The sequence below is a fragment of the Triturus cristatus genome, chromosome 10 (genome assembly GCF_964204655.1).
Source record: "Triturus cristatus chromosome 10, aTriCri1.1, whole genome shotgun sequence".
Classification (NCBI taxonomy): domain Eukaryota; kingdom Metazoa; phylum Chordata; class Amphibia; order Caudata; family Salamandridae; genus Triturus; species Triturus cristatus.
In genome coordinates, this window is record NC_140593.1 from 393,177,430 (window position 1) to 393,194,663 (window position 17,234).

A 17,234-nucleotide genomic window follows, 5' to 3' on the forward strand; every position below is an offset into this window, starting at 1 on the left:
CTAGATTCAAAGGAACGTAATAATACCAACTCGGAATGTCTGAGATGCCACCATTATAAAAACTACAGAGCCCGGACCCACGAAGAATAGAGTAAATCAGGGAGGCTCCTGGCATGGCTCATTCACCTGATTCGTGAGGCACACCCATGATCTGCTGCAGGGGCGCATATCTATTGCCCAAGGGCCATTAATGATGAGTTTAGGGACTACTATAAGTCACCATATTTTCACCCTAGGGCACTCTCAGAAAGCTTACAAGATCGGTTCTTGGACTCTCTGCCTCTCCTAACACTGCCACCAGAGGCACCAGAATCTGTTTGAGGACCAGTAACCGTTCAAGAGATACGACATGCTATTAAGGAAACTGCTACTGGCAAGATCCCAGGGCCCAACAAACGGCCAACAGAGTTTTACTCTGCTTTTACAGGTCAGATAGCCCCAAAGCTAGAAGCACTCTACGCTGAATCCTTAAGGGCTGGCAGCCTGTCCGACTCTACGACGAGTGCGACTGTGATTCCCCTCCCCAAGACCAAAATCTCAGGTGCGCCCACTTCCGTAGTTAATCCTCTGTCCATGCTAAACATGGATTTCAAGATCCTAAGTAAGGTGCTAGCATGTAGATTGTGGACCAAAACCAGCATATAGAGAAGCAAAGACCAAATTGGTTTCATACCGAACCACAGTACCTCCCACAACCTCAGGAGCCTGTACCATATTCTCTGCCACCCAGAAGTACAGGCTTAACTGGAGGCGATGCTCATGTTGGTGGACCTTGAGAGGGGCTTTGATTCTTACGGTGGGACTTCATGTTGAAGGTCATATGTAGGATGGAAATGGGGGACAGGATTGAATGGGTTACTCTACTCTATTATGGACCAAGGGTGCAGGTTAAGACTGATTCTATGACCTCCAACTATGAAATATTTCGGGGCACAAGGCAGGACTGCCCACTATCTCCTCTGTGATTCGCCCAGCTTTTGAACCTTTAACAGAGCTATTGTAGACGGAGGGTATAGGTGGTAGCATAATGGTAGATGTCATGAACATGTCATCTTGCTTTTTGCAGATGACTTCCTTCTGTACCTTTGTGATGGCCCTACTGGGGCTCAAGATGCAATCCGTCACCTGGAGGGATTGGAGTATTGTCAGGCCTACATGTCAATAGGACCAAAAACCAAACCTGTATGTTCCCCTGTCAACAGGGAGCTCCCCAACCACCAGACCTTCCTCCCGGACTTACATGGGTACTGCAATCTTGAAATACCTGGGTATTCCGATATATCATAAACTAAATAATCTGTGAGAGGGAAACTTGGGAGGAGCGTTTCGCTTCCTTAAGGCCTGTCACATTTTGGAGATCCCTACGATTACCAATTATGGCCCGAATCTCAATACCCAAAATGGTGATGCTATCTCGCTTATAATATTTCTTCACAATCCCTGGTTAAGATTTCTGTTGCGTAGTTCAGACAGTTAGATGTCCTGCTCCATGAATTCAGATGGGATGGAGGCTGCCTTAGAATGTTGCTTGCCACCATAAAACACTCACTAGACGATGGAGGCCTAGGCACGCCCTACTTTGTGGGGTAGTATTTAGCTTAAAAAATTCAATGGGTAGCCCGATGGCTTGATAAATCCCAAAGGAGCGAATTGGACCTTATTGGCCTAACCCCTTACCGAGGAATCCTACTGGCCCGGCTGCTATGTCCTAAAGTGGCTATTCCACAGCTGAGCAAACTATTTCTGGTAGCTCTACATTGTTAGCGCTGATTCATGGTGCGCACCCGAAGAGCTCCACTTTATGCCCCTGCTTTGTCATTGGTGGGTCTGCCTCATGGGGATCCTGTCACCTATTTTGCCACTGGCCAACTCTCAGCTTGGACAGAGGCCAGTCTAATGACAGCAGGGGTTTGCTTCCTGTTAGGTGCTCTCATGCCACTAGAAGAACTATCGGAACACCATGCACTGCCCCGAGGTCAATTTCGGAACTATGAGGCATTGGTATTGACTATTGCAGATCTCTGGGACAGAAGACTGGATGAGCCCACACCTCATGCAGTAGTCCAGCTCTTACTTTCCATGGGCTCAGCACAACACCGCGTGATATGGTTCTATAGGGCTTTGAACAATATGGGGCTGAGGCCATTGTTGACCTTCAGGACCAGATGGGGTGGGATCATGGGTCATGAAGTCAGACAGTGAATGGAATAAGATATTAACCTACCCTAAAAGGTTTCTCGCAATGGGTTTTCCAACATCACCTTAACCATAATCCACTCAAAGCAGAATTCTTGCTCATCTCCTCATATTGTAAAATACCAGTTCTATTATTTTTAAACATACTGGACTTGCTTGACTGCTACCTTCTTATTATCAATTGCACTTAGTCCATGGGCTTCATGCTGGACAATCTTTCCCACTAAGTGCCTTAGCAAATAGTGCTCAATTTCACTCAAGACAGCTGATAGAAATAAAACCAAAAGTATGGGAAGACAATTTGAAAACAGTGGTTCAATATCTAGTCCTGGCTAAGTTACATTGTGGCAAATCATTCATCATAATGATTCCAAAGATGCAATTGACTGTGCTGAAGGCCGCTCTACCTGCCATGGTTAGGCTAGTCTCTGGTACCTGAAGGTACAGTAACGTCACACCTGTACATAAATCATTCCACTCTGAAAACTCCCTACTATCTTGAACAGAAACTGCTAATTACAGGTGGTATCTGTTACCTTAAGAACATAGATGCCCTGTAATCAAAACTCCTGTTTTTATAAAGAAAAGAGCTCTAGACCACTTCTCTTGGATTGTGGCTATATAAGGAATTTTATTCTTCCAGTTGTCAGGACAATACCCTCTTTTAAAATACATCTAAAAGAGAGATGAAATGTTTAAGGTTCCACACGTCACTTTTACCTATGATGGGTCCACAAATGTTGGGTCTTGAGCATAGTTGGTCTACTGATACAATCAATTTATCTGGACAGTCAATTGCCTTACACGAACAATGAACATCTGTCCCTTTGTGTGTGTCCATTTACTTTCAGTAATCCGCAAACCAGCATGATCCAGCAAAATTTAAAGGATATAACGAAGAGAACCGTCTTTTTACTAGCCAAGAGCTACAAGACTGAATCAATAAAATATACAATCAGGAGAACACTTCTTTTCTTGCATATTTTACACTGAACTCCACCCACAAAACACCTGACTCACATTGCCCTTTTTGTAGAGAAGATAGGAGCTTATCAGCTCATATATAAATCCTTACCAGAGCCTAGACATCACGGCCAAGCTGGGTATGTTTGGAACAATTGCCCTCCATGACAGGTCCTGGTCTTCTCCTCCTCAACACTTCTAAGCTATGGGCTTATGCGGTGTGTATTTAGGTGGAGACAGTTCACCAGGCATGAGATGCTTTAGGTGGAAGAGAAAAGATAACCGGTCTGAGTGCGTGTTTGGTAAGGGGAGAATGCCAGGGATGGGCAGAGTTACCAGATGTCTCCAAGTCACTTTAGCCTTACATTTCCATTCCAGTTTATAATTTAGAATGCAAATGCCTTTTGGTACTTGTAGTGTTGGTTGACTTCAATTAGGCCAAACGGATTGACTATTCTAAGAACCAGTACTTTTTTTTTTTTTATTTGCAGAGTTTTATATAGCGCGAACTTGACCCGAATCCAATCGGGTATCAGAGCGCTTTACATAGCACCAGTTACGTTACATGAGGACACACATTCATTTTTTGTTAGGCACGGGGAGATTAAGTGATTTGCCCAGAATCACAGGATGTTCAGCGTCACTACCGAGACTCGAACCCAGTTCCCCAGGTCTGAGGTTGAGCGCCCTAGCCGTTAGGCCAACTCCTCCCCCCTTGTTAAAGGAAATCTATCACTTGGTTGTTAGTGTTCCAAACAGCTGCCATATGATGCATGTAGCAAAAGATGTGGTATGGGGATGGTCTTAAATTACAAAATGCTGTTGCATGCTGCAAAATTTCCTTCTTTCTGTAGAAAAAATATTGCAGTCTATACCACAATATCCTAGAGCCTTTGGGGATTTCCTGAAATGGTTAAAAATATGGATCCTTTAGGAAGTGTAGAAGTCGATAGCTTTAAACTAACACCATTATTTGTTATAAACGAGGTTCACATATTTGCTCTGATCTTGATGTATTCTCACTTTGTGCTAAACAACTGTGTATTTTTGTAGCAATGGAGATTTATTTTATCTTTGGAATTAAATCACGAGATATTCCTGCTATTACATCAGTCTACTGCTCCTCTTGTTTTATTTAAAATGCTACAGCATGTTGCTCACAAAATAAGGAACATTAAGTTTTGAGCATAGATAAAAAATACATAAATTAAATTCAGTTGTAAAATACAGGCAAAACTTCAAGGAAGGATAAAAGCAAAAATAATGTTTTGCCTTGAAATTCTAATTGCTAGGTCTGGTGTTGGCCATGACCTTTTTGTTTTTTGTATAATACAAAATAGGATTAACAAGGAGGTCTTTCAGCCATCCCTCCTTGACTAATTGGTCTCGTCAGTTGTCACTAACATTTTGCTGAGCCCACCCAAGCTTAGGACATGACTATATTCCCTTAAAAACTAAAGGTTACGGGAACATTATAGTTAAGATATAAACTTTAAAAAAATGTAAAGGTTACAGGGACGTTATAGTTATGCTCACATTTCACTCGTATAAAACAATAGAATTTCAGCAGTTATAGTTACCTGACCTAATATAACTTACGCCCCTGCAATGCACTGCTTATGGCCTCACATATTACATCACTCATGACATGGTCAGTGGCATCATTGATGACATCAATGATGATATTTCAAATGACATCACTGATGGCATCATCCAGTGATTGTTTTCTAAATGTGTGAGTGTTAACCATATGAAATACTACAAATGTTAAATTGGTAACCTTTATTTACTACTAATGAGCGATACTATTTTTAACAGATATTATGTGTTTGGCTGTGTGACTGTCTATCCATGTGTGAGTAGGTGTATGAGTGGCTCTATGTGTGTTGTGAGTGGTTGTATGGGTAAGTGTGTGAGTAGCTCTATTGGTATGACTGTGGCTGTGTGGGTGAGTGAGTGTGTGTGCGCCAATGGTGTATAAGTGAGTGAGTGGATATGTGAGAGGAAGTATAGGTGAGTGATGGTATGTGAGTGGCTGTATGGGTGAGTGAGTGGGTGCATAAGTGTTGTATGGGTGGGTGTGGGTGTGTGAGTGACTATGGGTGAATGAGTGAATGTGAGTGTGGATGTATGGCTGTGTGTGTGCTTGTGTCAGTGACTGTATAGGTGAGTGAGTACATGTGTTAGTATATGTATGAGTAAGTGAGTGGATGTGTGTGTAACTATGGGTGAGTAAGTGGCTGTGTGAGTGACTGTATGGGTGAGTGAGTAGGTGTGTGAGTGACTGACTGTATGGGTGGGTGAGTGACTGTATGGGTGTACAAGTGGGTGTGTAAGTTTCTGTATGTATGTATGACTGGATGTGAGAGTGGCTGTATTGGTGGATGTGTGAGTGACTCTATGGGTCAGAGTGGGTGTGTGAGTGCTTGTATGAGTATGTGAGTGGGAGTGGGTGTATGAGACATTCCATGGGGGTGTGAATGGATATGTGAGTAGTTCTGTGGATAATGTCATCAGTGATCTCATCAATGATGTAATTTGAGATGTTATCAGTGATGTCACTGACCATGTCATGAGTGATGTAATATGTGAGGTCATAAGCAGTGCATTGAGGCATTGTAAGATATAGTTGGCTTAGGTAATTATAACTGCTGAGGTTCTCTGGTTTTGTAAATAAAATGAGAACCTAACTATAACGTCCCTCCAACCTTTGTGTTTTTTTCAGTGACTTGCTCAGGTTTTTTTTATCATATTTCCTAACTATAACATCCCTGTAACGCTTGGTTTTTTAAGAGATTTTCTAAGGTTTTTATAATTGTATTTCCTAACTGTAACCTTTGAGAGCGAGTGTGTGAGTGAGTGCATTAGTGTCTTAGTTTGGTCTGTGAGTGAGTTTTTCAATTGGTGTGTGAGTGAGTGTAATCATCTTGGTGTGGGAGTGGCTGCATAAGTATATCCCTGGGTCTGCCAGTGGGGGTGTGAGTCTCTCATGCAGTCTGTGAGTGGATGCATGAGTCTGAGTGGGTGGATGAGTCTGAGTGGGTTTGTGAGTGACTGCATTAGTCTGTCAGTGGATTTGTGAGTGGGTGCATGAGTGAGAGTAGGTCTGTTGGTTGGTGCATGAGTCTGAGTGGATCAGTGGGTGTGTAAATCTCTGAGTAGGCCTATGAGTGGGTGTGTAAGTCTGTGAGTGGGTCTGTGAGTGGGTGCATAAATCTCTGAGATGGTCTGTGAGTGGGTGCATGAGTGTCTGAGTAGGTCTGTAAGTGGATGTGTGAGACTGAGTGCACAAACGTCTGAGAAAGTGTGTGAGTGGGTCTCTGACTGGGTTCATGACCTTCTGAGTGGCAGAGTGTATGGATGTATAAGTGCCTCAGTGGATCTATGATTGTGTACATTACTGTATAAAAAATGTGTGACAGCTTTTTTACATGAGGGTGCCTCGCTGGGTGCCGTACTAGAGTCACAAAGCCATCCACGGGAAAGAAAAAAACGTACAGCTTTGTAAAACTCAAACTGTCTCTTATACACACCTACAACACATCCATGGGGTCCGGGTACCCCTACGCTGAATTTTTACTATACTTTTTGTCTTCATACATCATCCCCCAGAGACACAGTTCTGCTCTACAAAAGGGTGTGTGCAATGTTATGTTCAGAGCAGTCAATAACAGCATTGCTCCTGGTGCATGGATCCACAATGCACTGCGCCGGGGTCATGAAGGAACTGTGTCCCTATATATACAAATGTGAATTTTCTTTAATGTCTCAAACTACAGGACGGATTTATACCCAGTAACAACAAGGGTTCTTTCCTGACCAAGAGCTACCTTTCTGCCGAATTTGGTGTCATTTTGGACAGAGGTTCAGGCTGTAGTTGCAACTAAAATCTCTATGGGAATTAACATGGGAAAAACACTTTTTTGTCCCGCCCCCCCATCCAATTTTTCTCGGTCCACGCTTGATATCACCCCGAAACTTTCCATGTGCAAGCTAGAACTACCTACTGGCAACCGCCAATAGGTTAAGTAAGTATGTCTGTCTGTCTGTGAGCCAGGCAGATACTAATACCACGTGCCTAGCTGATATTTGCAGAGCTGCACATAATTAACAATTTTCTTCCACCCACCACAGCACACGTCCTAGGACAATTCTGCTCCTTCACAAGGACTACAGCTGCACATGAAGTATTTCATTCAGTGCCAGTGTCCTAGGTTTTTGAGATAGTTTTTTCCGTAATGTGTCCAAATATGTATATGTTTGAAAGTTGCTCATGTTTTGGGTTACTATAGTGTAAGAATTCACAGCTGGACTTTATTAATAGCGGCAATAGTTACCTGTATAAACCTATCAGGATGAAGCCCTTCAAGAGCGTGGATAACCTGGGTGTTTTATTACAAGTTCACTGGGATGAGGCACATGTCATTATATTATACAGTAGATTACATAGTTTGCCAGTGAGTATGCTATTCGGTTTTGCACTGTCATCACTATATAACAGACCAGGTAGTTGTCAATGCATTATGCATTAGCCTACACAGGTCTACAGATCAGTATTACACTTGCATACGAAATGGTAGGAATGAGCTCATGGTTGAATACATTATGTATTAGCATTCACATGGTACAAGTGAATGTGCTCATCTGTTTGGCACTCATCACTAAATGATCGGGATGAGGTAGCTGTCAATAGCTTATATAGTTTGTCAACGTGTCAACTGTTATTGCACTGTTAACATGGTATAGACATTGCTGTGGAATCTACTATTTCTTCTCTGGAAAACATTCTTAGAAGTAACTCTTGTCCTTTTCGTGTCTTTTCTTTGGTAGAGGCGCACTTGTACAATTCTTCAATCCCCTCTGCCTCTGAGCATTTTGGAGCTGGTTAGACATGTCCTTTTGCCTGAGTCCTGCCGGAACAGCTTTTGCATTATGACACCTTTCCATGGTGGTGGATGGTCAGAATTTGCATTGGAAATTTAGCATGACATTTTAATTTCATTAAAAGCTAAGCCAAATCACTGTGCCATTTCTTATGCACTGTTATAACTCTAAGATGTGAACTGTATTCCAAATGAGACATGGAGGAGAACCGGTGTTAAGTAACTGACTTGTGATAAGTGTCCATATTCCAAAAAGTTCTTTGTTTCATGACGAATACCATTGCCTCTCTGAATGGTGCACTGCCCCCTATTAGTAATAATTTTTATTGTCAGAAACTCTAAAGTCACACTGTTTGTCGTTCACCTTAATTTGGACCCACCTCTGCATATTCCTCACAAGTAGTGCACAAATTGATGTCTTTTTCTTGCTTGTCTGCATATTTAATTAAGAACTGGTCCAGTTCCCACAAACCAAGAAATACTACAGGAAAAAAACATCTGCCTATGCGCTAAGATACATACAAGCCCAAGATAGGGTCAAAATGATATAGAACAACCCCAGGGCTGACACGCGGACAAAATCAAAACATGATTACAAAGGAACACTGGTTACAAAGTTTCCATTCCTTTTATTATAATAGTTCAGATAGTGTGGACTTGTGGGCAGGGCGGACCGGAATAACAGGCAGGGAGGCCGAATATAGTGAGCAATGTCTGTGCTTTAATCAACAGGGGAACAGAGGTACAGAGTCAAAAAACAGGACGGGACGGTTGACTTGGCTCGTGACCCGGTTCGGTGTGGTGGAGTTGAGATCGAGTCCGGCTTCTCCTTTGCAGCTGGTGATCCCCTCGATATGGTACTGGGGCTCCACGGAGGCTTGAAACAAAGGAGAGAAGCGTAAGGGCTATTAGTCCGAGTGACACCGTCGGAATACTTCCACCGACACCCGAGAGTGAGGGTTTACGAAAGGGTGAAGTGAGGACGGGACGGACAGGGGAGGTGGAAAAGGCAAGTAAGAGAGGGGAGGGGATAGAGGTGCCAGGTGCTGGGGCAGTGATCGGGATTTATACAGTGCTCGTGAAAAAGGGGGATAAGTATACTGTGTCTTAGTGCGCGTGTCTCCTATGTTATTTACAGTTCTATATTTACAACTCTAAGTACAAAAGGGCCACGGAGAAAGGTGACGTGTACTCACGTGCCCCGCCGCAACTCTCGTCCGAGTTGCGGCCGCTCTCCAGCCTCCTCCTGAGGATGCCACCAGTCCTCCGTCCAGACGTCCTCGTCTTCTTCCTTGCTTCGGTCCAGCCGTGCTGCGCCGCTCTCTGTCGGGGGTTCGTCGCTCTCCGTTGTCTCCTGCCACGAGTCGGTTGCTCCGAACGACGCTCCGTCGTCCTCGGGGCTTTTTCTACCTTCCGGCTTGTTGTCTGGCTGGCCCCTTCCGGGGTCAGGGGCGGGTGCTTCCGGGTCGCTCGAGGTCGTCCAGTTTCTGCGTCCGGGATGGCTGGCGAGTGTTTCCGGTTCACCAAATCCAGGAGTCGGTACCTGCAGGGGACGAGAAAGAGAGGGTGTCCTGGGTGACCGGGACGTTAATCGATCGAGCGCGGGGGACAGGATCCCCGCGCCCGGACACCGCTGTAGTGAGGTATTTGTCGCCTCCGTTCCACATCCCCTTTCCCTAGCTGTCTTTCTGGTAGGGGGGCTGGGAGGTGGATACCGGGACAGATAATCAGCGTTGCCCTGTTGTAGTCCTTTCCGGTGTACGGTTTTAAACCGAAAGGGCTGAAGGGAGAGAAACCACCGAAGGACTCGGTCATTGTGGCCCCTATTACGGGCCATCCATTCTAGAGGGGCATGATCGGTGTATAATATAAATTCACGCCCCTCCAGGTAGTACCTAAGACTTTCCACTGCCCACTTAATGGCTAGGGCCTCTTTCTCTATTACTGCATAATTTACTTCTCGGGGAAAAAGCTTCCTGCTGAGGTATAATATTGGTCGTTCGATCCCTGTCGAGTCCTTCTGTGAAAGAACAGCCCCTAAGCCCTGATCAGAGGCATCAGTCTGCAAGATGAAAGTCTGGGTATAGTCCGGGCTGACTAACACCGGCTCCGAGAGTAGGGACTGCTTCAGCCGTTCAAAGGCGTGTACCATCGGGGTTGAGGGATGTCTGAGCAGTTCTTCAGTTCTCGTGGTTTTCTTCAATAAATCAGTTAAAGGGGCCGCGGTTTGGGAGAAATTCGGGATAAACCTCCTATAGTACCCTAATAAACCCAGAAAGGCACGAAGTTCCTTCCGGGTTTGAGGGAAGGGGATGGCCTGAATGGCTTTGATCTTGTTGTTCTGAGGCCGTATGAGCCCTTCCCCCAACAGGTATCCAAGGTATTTTACACTCTGGGCAGCTAGGGTGGTCTTGGAGGGGTTGATGGTAAAGACACTGTTCCCCAGAGAGGCCACTACAGAACGTAAGTGTTGTAAGTGCTGCTCCCAACCGTCGCTATAAATGACGATGTCATCCAGGTATGCCCCGGCATACCTTAGGTGTGGCTGTAGTACCAAGTTCATGGCTCTTTGAAACGTAGCCGGGGCACCGTGAAGCCCAAAAGGCATCACCTTAAACTGAAACAAACCCTCAGGGGTGGAAAAGGCGGTCTTGGGTTTATCTGTTTCTTTGAGGGGGATTTGCCAGTAACCCTTGCAGAGATCCAGGGTGCTTATGTACTTAGCTTTGCCTATGCGTTCCACCATTTCGTCTACGCGGGGTAAGGGATAGGTGTCGAAGGCCGATATTTTATTCACTTCTCTAAAGTCAATACAGAATCTGGTGGAGCCATCTGGCTTGGGTACTAACACTATGGGGGAATTCCAGCTGCTGTTGGAGGGCTCTATGATGCCCATTTTCAACATTTGATTCGTCTCCTCTCTGATGATGGCTCTACGTGCTTCAGGGATGCGGTAGAGCCGTTGTCTCACGGTTTTTCCTGGTTCCGTGTGGATGGCATGTTCAACCACGGTGGAGTGTCCTGGAAGGGAGGAAAAGACTGTTTGCACCGAGGACAGGGCTTTCCTGAGATCCTGTTTGTTAGGTTCGGGGAGGTCAGGGTCAATGCACCCTTCAAAGGGAGGGGCTATTGTATTGGACAGGACAGGACGGGGGCCCTCCCACTTCTTCAAGAGGTTCACGTGATATATCTGCGTGATACCTCGGGTGGGTTCTGTTTCCACTTCATAGGTAACGGGAGTCACGGCTCTTAGCACCGGAAAGGGGCCCTGCCACTGTCCTAGTAACTTGTGGTCGGAAGAAGGCAATAGTAACAGTACTAGATCGCCAGGGCTGAACTTCCGGGCTTTGGTTCCCTTATCGTACTGGTGTTTTTGGGTGTCTTGAGCGGCTACCAGGTTTTGCCTCACAATGACCCTTATCTGTTCCAAGTGGGTCTTCAGGTTGTCCACGTATTCTGGTAAGGGTCGGGTTCTGTCGGGTTCGGCTTCCCACGCTTCCTTTGCCATATCTAAGAGTGTCCGTGGGGCTCTTCCATACAATAATTCATATGGTGAGTATCCTGTGCTGCTTTGCGGCTTACACCTGATGGCAAACAGCGCCAGGGGAAGCATCTCCTCCCATCTTTTACTTTCGAGGCCCAAAAGTTTTTTAAGTGTTGTCTTAAGGGTGGCGTTGTATCGCTCTACTAGCCCATCTGTCTGGGGGTGGTAGGCAGCTGTTCGTATTTGTTTGATGCCTAGCTGGGAGCAGACTTGGCGCATCAGGGCGGATACAAAGGGTGTCCCCTGGTCAGTCAATATCTCGCGAGGAAAACCCACCCTTGAAAAAATGGATATGAGGGCTTTGGCAATGTTTTGAGTGGTGGGGTGGCGTAAGGGTACTGCTTCCGGGAAGCGGTGGCATAGTCCACCAGTACGAGAGCATATCTACATCCGGATCTCGAGGGAAGCAATGGTCCTATAATGTCCATGCCCACTCTTGTGAAAGGGACATCAATGATGGGAAGGGGCTGGAGAGGAACCCTGGGGGGCCGATATCGACTATTCCGTTGGCAGACCGGGCACTCCCGGCAATACTGTTTGATCTGTCCGTGTACCCCTGGCCAGTAAAACTTATCTAGGATGGTCTGACCGGTTTTTTCGTCACTGAAATGCCCTCCCAGCAAATGGCTGTGTGCTAGGAACAATACTTTATCACGAAACAACCCGGGGATAACCAGCTGGGGTGGTTGTTGGGGTCCTCCCTTTCTGTAGAGGAGTCCGTTTTTCCGGAAGAAATAAGGACCTACATGTAGGGGATCTTCAGCATCCAGCGCACGAGCCCAGGCCTCCTGCAACACCGGGTCTTCCTGTTGTGTGGCGCGGAATTCCCGGTCGGTTTCCCATGGATGGATATCGACTTGGGCAGGAAAGGCCATAGCAAAGTCCTTCCTTTCGTTCCTCTTCTGTCTTTTGGTCTTAGTTGGTTTGACCGCTGGACGCCCCGGAGGGGATCCACGGGAAAACGGAGCTTCGGCCCACCACTTCCTCAGAGATTCGGTGGTGTCCTGAAGGAGAGGGGGTAGACCACTATAATCACTTCCCAATATCGCTTGTTTGGGGAGGGTAGGTATAAGACCCACCGTCAACAGACTACCCATATCCGTAGGGTTTTGGACATGGACCTTTGTGGTCGGATAGTGCTTGGTGTCGCCATGGACACATTTGATAGCCACGGTTCCTGTCACGGGCCCGACAGGGTGAGGCAGTTCTTGGGGTCTTAGGACGCTTTGTCTGCAGCCGGTGTCGGCCAGTGCCATCATCCTGTGTCCTTCAATCCACACTGGGCATCGAAACGGAGGAGGAGTGGTGTCAGCGGTGAGACATACATAGTTTTTCGCCATCCCTATGTCCATGGGCTCCTCCCTTTGAGGACAGACGCGAGCAATATGTCCGTACCCACCACAATGAAAACATTGGGGTCCAGGTGGATGGGGCCGAGGCAAGACAGGATAAGGCAGGAGGGCAGCAGGCTCGGGTTTCCTGACCACCTGAGGGGGTCGTATAACCCGGGGATGGTTCCCCGGAGGTGTGCGGGAATGATGTTCCTCCTTGGGTCGCTGGGAGTCCTGGGCTCTGCTGTAGGCGCTGGCTATTTCCACCGCACTGTCGAGCGTTAGACGTGAATGTTGGCGTACCCACTTCTGGGTGGCAGGATATAGGGAAGCCAGAAATTGTTCCAAATATATTTTGGCTAGAATGTCTTCCTTAGTGGCTGTAGCCGATTTTAACCACCGATTGGCCAGATCTTGAATACGAAACGCTAGAGCCCTGGGAGTTTCTTGGGGTCCTTCCCTAGCTTGACGGAGTCAGACCCTATATATCTCGTCGTCTATCCCTAAACGTTCCAGGATGCAGGTCTTGATGTCGGCGTATGGTGTTTGTCCCTGGATATTGGCCTGCTGGTAGGCGGCCTGCAGTTCACCGGTCAATAGGGGACCTAAGTAGTGGCCCCACCGGTTTTCGGGCCAGGCAGCTGCCTGAGCTAGGCGCTCAAAGTTCGTGAAGAAGTAATCGGGGTCCTCTCCAGGTACATACTTCTGTACCACGACTGAGGGCAGGGAGGTGACGGGTCTTTGTTGTCCCATGACAGTGGTGAGTTTCTCGAGGGCTTGGTCCTGCGCGGTACCCTGGCCTTTCAACACATCATGCAGCTGTCCTCGATCGTCTTCAGCTGTTTTGAGGAATCTCTCCATCATCTTCCCCAGTTGCTCCTGGCATTCTGCCAGTTGTTTGACTGCGGCCTCCATGCCTCCGGGCGATCCCACTTCTGACACCACTTGTGGACTTGTGGGCAGGGCGGACCGGAATAACAGGCAGGGAGGCCGAATATAGTGAGCAATGTCTGTGCTTTAATCAACAGGGGAACAGAGGTACGGAGTCAAAAAACAGGACGGGACGGTTGACTTGGCTCGTGACCCGGTTCGGTGTGGTGGAGTCGAGATCGAGTCCGGCTTCTCCTTTGCAGCTGGTGATCCCCTCGATATGGTACTGGGGCTCCACGGAGGCTTGAAACAAAGGAGAGAAGCGTAAGGGCTATTAGTCCGAGCGACACCGTCGGAATACTTCAACCGACACCCGAGAGTGAGGGTTTACGAAAGGGTGAAGTGAGGACGGGACGGACAGGGGAGGTGGAAAAGGCAAGTAAGAGAGGGGAGGGGATAGAGGTGCCAGGTGCTGGGGCAGTGATCGGGATTTATACAGTGCTCGTGAAAAAGGGGGATAAGTATACTGTGTCTTAGTGCGCGTGTCTCCTATGTTATTTACAGTTCTATATTTACAACTCTAAGTACAAAAGGGCCACGGAGAAAGGTGACGTGTACTCACGTGCCCCGCCGCAACTCTCGTCCGAGTTGCGGCAGCTCTCCAGCCTCCTCCTGAGGATGTCACCAGTCCTCCGTCCAGACGTCCTAGTCTTCTTCCTTGCTTCGGTCCAGCCGTGCTGCGCCACTCTCTGTCGGGGGTTCGTCGCTCTCCGTTGTCTCCTGCCACGAGTCGGTTGCTCCGAACGACGCTCCGTCGTCCTCGGGGCTTTTTCTACCTTCCGGCTTGTTGTCTGGCTGGCCCCTTCCGGGGTCAGGGGCGGGTGCTTCCGGGTCGCTCGAGGTCGTCCAGTTTCTGCGTCCGGGATGGCTGGCGAGTGTTTCCGGTTCACCAAATCCAGGAGTCGGTACCTGCAGGGGACGAGAAAGAGAGGGTGTCCTGGGTGACCGGGACGTTAATCGATCGAGCGCGGGGGACAGGATCCCCGCGCCCGGACACCGCTGTAGTGAGGTATTTGTCGCCTCCGTTCCACAGATAGTTAATCAGTTTATATCAAAATTCACATAGTAACTAAATAGATACACAATACATAATATATATAGGTCCCACACAAAACAATCAAGGCAGTCAATCATACCAACATTCATTCACAATTCAACAAAAGCATACTCATTCGTTCATCAACTACGGTCTCCCCTGCATCATCTGCCTATTATTTGTTCTCAGGGGTTCCCCTTTATATTGGCCAATTCTCACAAACGTTTACCAATGCGGATACGTATATCTAATGTTCCCTTCTGAGAGTCTTGAATTGAAGGAAATACTCAACTTCTTAATTTTATGACCTGTCATCTTCTGGTGCTAAACTCGTAGACAGTGTAGCCTTTTTTAACGAAACATCCCAACAACATATATGTGCCAGAAGGATACTTCAAAGAACATCATGCTTCATGATTTTCAATGCCTTTAGTTTGTATAGTCAAATTAATGAAATTGCTGTTGTTAAACTTGATGTCCCATCAAGCTCTACAATGATCCATGCTTCTCCCTGACTATTCTCCCTCCCACCACACATCCCTTTATTATTTTCCCACCCTTCATCCTGGGGCATTGATGCTAATTACTTCGTGCATTAAGTGCCATATAGGAGACCGATTGATGGGTGTTTGACATTGTCCCAATTCATCCTTGTAATTTGCAACTGAAAGCGCTTGAAACATTTTGTTTACGTAGTCCCAGAAAAGGAGCTTCTCCATTCTATAACTTCTCACTACACATTGCTTGGGTGAAATAGAAGGCCTAGCAATAATTCGTCATGACTTCCCATCCATTGGGTCATTATTGTTCATAGTTAAATAGATCTTTTAGATCCACCAGGTCCCATCCACCTATAGGCATGGGAGGACTAGAAAACTCAGTTAAACTATTAACCAACTTTCCTAATTTCTGATACACCTCCATCTCAGAATAACAATTAGGAAGTACATAACTGCTAGACAGGATGACACTATTGATACTGTGGGAGTTAAGAGGCTGCTTTTCAGTTGTTCAGAAAAGGATGAACAACACCCAAGTGATAATGCCACTGAGTTATGTGAGTTATCAGTAGCTAGGGATACATTTAACTCATTAGTAATCTGAAGTATTTTAATGAACTTGTCACAGGCTATTGAAGTTCAAGCGCTGCACAACCCACACATGCTACAGAATAGATATTTAGCATTTTGTGAACCATTTAATGATGTTGAAGACCTAAAATGCTAATTTACAAGGCATTGTGATTGCAACAGAGCAGGTATAACAAAAGATGTTGCTCAACTGCAGCTCTTCTGGCTCAACACTAAGATTTCCTCTGTATTTTATTAAGACTGTTGATAAGCATCAACATTAGTCTGGCGACTGAAGCTGGTAGTTTGAGGTGATAATACTTATCCCAAAAAATAAAACTGTATATCATTCTTAGAAAGAACACAGTTTAATATTAAAATGCTGGTGTAAAACTTATTCATTGTCTTCTGCAATGGTAAGAAATTATGAAACATTTGCTCACTTCCCAAAGCTCACAAGAAGTTCAATCATCAAGATTCGACTTTAGATCCCCTATTAACCCCAATAGGAATTATGTCATTCGTAGTCATCCTATCAAAGGCAACTTGATCCCAAGGATTCATTTGCTCTCTGACACGTCCATTGTACACTGGGGTAATTTTGCTTTAGTGTGGTGGGAGAATCCCTCTTCAACATGATATTCATGCACTTACATTTAGGTCAAATGTTTGTCAGCAGCATGCTCTGAAATTTTTATCTGTATGAGATCTGCCTGGCAGCCATGTAGATTTCACCCAATGCCTTATGCAAGTGTTCGGCTCTAGGGACATACCAGCTCTTTCAATTATGTATCTTTGACTAGACCTTCTTGTTCTTTAACTGGCGTCAGCCTCCTTCATACAGATCTTTTGGCTTCTCTGGATTGTTTCTAGTAGTCTGGGATGAGGTTTTGCAAGTAGGAACGAGTACAAGCAGTTCATGGTAGGCTTTTATGGTTACTGGTTCTGAATTCCATTTGCTGAAGATTTCCCAAAGCCACATCTACACTGTTTGCTATGGTTGACCTCAACACTGATCTAGATAGCAACAAAAAGATGTAATCCTGGGGAAACGGGGTTGTATTTGGGTATGGGTCTTTGTCCAAGGCAGAGTGTTCCTTTGTCTGAGGTTGCAAAGCAGTTTCTTTTAATATTGAGCCAAACATACTCCGGTCTCCTCCAAGCCACAGAGGACTTTCCATTATCTTGGAAGAAGAGGGAAGTGTAGTGTCTGGTCCAAGTCACAGAAGCGATTGATATGTTTTTTTTAATTATTTATTGTTTGGCTGTGCAGTGGTCATT

General features: G+C 46.1%; 1 protein-coding gene across 3 annotated transcripts in view; it reads left to right on the forward strand.

Annotated features, from left to right (window-relative positions):
• Nucleotides 1-17,234, forward strand: part of OSBPL3 (oxysterol binding protein like 3) — an 812,031-nt gene that overhangs the window by 541,899 nt on the left and 252,898 nt on the right. The gene's annotated exons all lie outside the window — the stretch shown is intronic.